The following is a 3,043-nucleotide window of genomic DNA, read 5'->3' on the forward strand; positions in this document are numbered from 1 at the left end:
TCCTTGATAAATCGATTGTCGTTCTTCTCTCGCACAATATACACATACATCAACTTATATTAACGCGTTATTTATTTTCTCACTTCTATTTTGTGTTAACTTCTGAACGCAGCGTCCGCTCCAAAATTAATCGTAATTGAAAGTATTCACATGTGCAGGCTGACACTTTATGATTAAAATACCGCGCTATGCATACGGCGCAACAATATAGCTGTACGTTTATTCATGGTGCCTCCATTTTCAATGGAAAATACTCTATATTAATGCGTAACTCACAATTAACGCTTAAATCATTCAGTCATACACATACATAAACTAATATACAGAACAGACGCACTACATATTACGAGATAATCGTTTATATGTAGATAAATTTCTGATTGATTTCATTAGATATATTTGAAATCACCGAAATACTTAGTAGCATAATCGTAAAAAAATCCGCTAACAAACATGGTTCGATGGTTTAGTTACAAAAGAAAAATATAACGTAAAAAAAATTAAAAGCATAAAATAATAAATAGTAGAATCATATTTAACATAGCATAAATTGTTAATAATTAAGATATGAAGAGATATATGATTTTTATATAGAATCTATTAGCACTTTATTTTAAAATGCAATCTTCTTGTATTAAGCCATCGAATTGCGCGAAGCGTGTCCGTTTTTAAGTCCGTTGTTTTCTCGAGTCGGCTGTTCATTTTTTGCTTTAATGAGAAAAACGTTCTTCGGACTAAGAAGCGCGATTTCGAAAATTCGTCATGTAAGAGAGACAAAAATATATCTTTAATACTCTCATTCGAAGCAGTCGGAATTGACAGAGTATCGGTCTATTCGAACGGACATAGATTGTGGGATAGCAAATATACGCTGTTTTTAATACTCATTGTTATCCTTAGTAAGGGATAGTTTACAGGAAAGACAATGGAGAACGTACCTGCCGTTTAATTAATTGTAGCATGAACACGTCAATATCGCGTTTTCTTGTGAGCTGAAATTCGAATGGCTCGATGATGAGCGGCGAGAGTTACGATTTCATCATCGACGATCAATCATGCTTCGTCATTTGCAGACACAATGAGAAGTGCACAGTACTTACAAATAGAGCTTTAGTTGGGAGATAATCATGATATTCGTATCATTATACACACATTAGAGATAATCAGGTCAATTGCAACATTGACAATGAGATATATGCCGCTTTCGCGGTAAGTATAATAATTATAAAATTATGAAAAGAATATATAATGATTATATTTAATATAGATATTATAAGATTTTATTATAAAAAACGATAAGAAATAACTAGTTATATACTATTGAAAAACACATCTGTGTCTTTTATACCGCGTGATACTACAATTGGTCTGGTCGACGCTATATTTGCTCCATCACACTTGTGTATAAAGTATGATATTAACCTTTCCATCGTCTACTAATCAAATTTTGAAAGATAGCTAACCGATTATATATACGATCAATTTATATGTATATGGAACTTTTATAAAAGTTTATACGTTTTTCAAAACAATTCTCTTTAATTGTTTTCATCGATAATCTTTTCTGTCAAGAATAGTTCGTAATGATAAAATTCTGAAATGGACTTTTTGCATACCCACGCCTATTATTGTCTAGTTTGGCTTTTTAATTTGAAGATCGTCCATCTTATTAAAAGTAGTGCACTTGTTACAGCGAAGAAAAATAGTCTACCATTACATTCTGATTAATTTTTCAAGCAGATATATTGATTGTGTTGTAAATATTGTAATACTGAAGATTTTTTTCTAGTTTCTTATAGCTAATAATATCAGGTTCCTTCTCCCTGTATAGTTACTCATTTACTAAACCTCTATACATACCGGCAGTTACCATTTATAAGCAAAAAAATAAATTTTTTCGTATTTTATATAAATAGAGTATTTAAAAAACAAAAAATAGAAAAGGAGAGAGAGAGAGAGAGAGAGAAAGAGGAAGAGAGAAAGAAAAAGATTTATGCTCATGTATAGATGCATATAAGTCTACTCTCTCGTATATTTTATTCTAAAAATGTATTTTTAATAATAAATCGTTTTAAAAAATAGCAATCTATCGTTTAATATTTCTATTAAAATTGTTTTCCTCTTTGGGAAAACTTTAGAGCAAATCATTCCTCAATTTTCACACAAGAGGGGATTCCGAGTTTCTTCTATATAATAGCCGTCCGACTTATACTTTGCAAAATGGGTGTAATGAATATATTTTGCAAAGAAGATGCGATATGACTCCCGCATAGTAATAATTTGCCTACTTATAGAATAAAAAGGTAAGTTAGAAAATTATCAGAGAGAGAGAGAAAAAAAAAGAAAGTAATGAAATATGAAAGCAAGGAGGAAATATTTCTGGAAAAATAGGAACGCGAAAAAAATAATATGTGTACGCGCTTCGTAATAGAAATTATTATTATTAGCGCAGTAACGTGATCATAATGATACGTTTATTTGACGCATACATTGTTATTCTTGTAGGATTTATATCATCTCAGAAATTATAAGTATATATATATATACTTATAATTACTGAGATGATATAAATCCTACAAGAATAACAATATGTTATATATATATATATTGTATATTGTTGATTGTGTCTTCTGAAAAAAAATCGTAGATCTAACTAACAAATTAGTTAACGGCGTGATGCATTATTACGGCGAACTGAAACATGCATCAATAAAAAAACATAATTGGATGAAAATAACACTATGGATGAAGATATAAGTAATGTTTGAAAAAAAAAAAGATCGTGTGATTGTGTTATCATAAGCTAAACGTGAAAAGCGTCAATTCCTCATTCTAGAAAAAACTTTTAATCTTAATAGATTATGTTTTCAATTCTAATATGATACGTTTTCAATTTTAACGCCGTTCTTATTATCTTCTCGACTGTGTCCGTAGGAAAGTATTCCTGAATTACTGAAGATTTGGATTTCCAAAGATGTTTTCCGGTAGAAATAAAAGGCACATATGTTTTTAGATAAATGGATTTATGTACAAAAAGCATTTA

The sequence above is a fragment of the Polyergus mexicanus genome, unplaced genomic scaffold (assembly GCF_030449975.1).
Source record: "Polyergus mexicanus isolate NDT 795.1 unplaced genomic scaffold, iyPolMexi1.0 SCAF_13, whole genome shotgun sequence".
NCBI classification, from domain to species: Eukaryota; Metazoa; Arthropoda; class Insecta; order Hymenoptera; family Formicidae; genus Polyergus; species Polyergus mexicanus.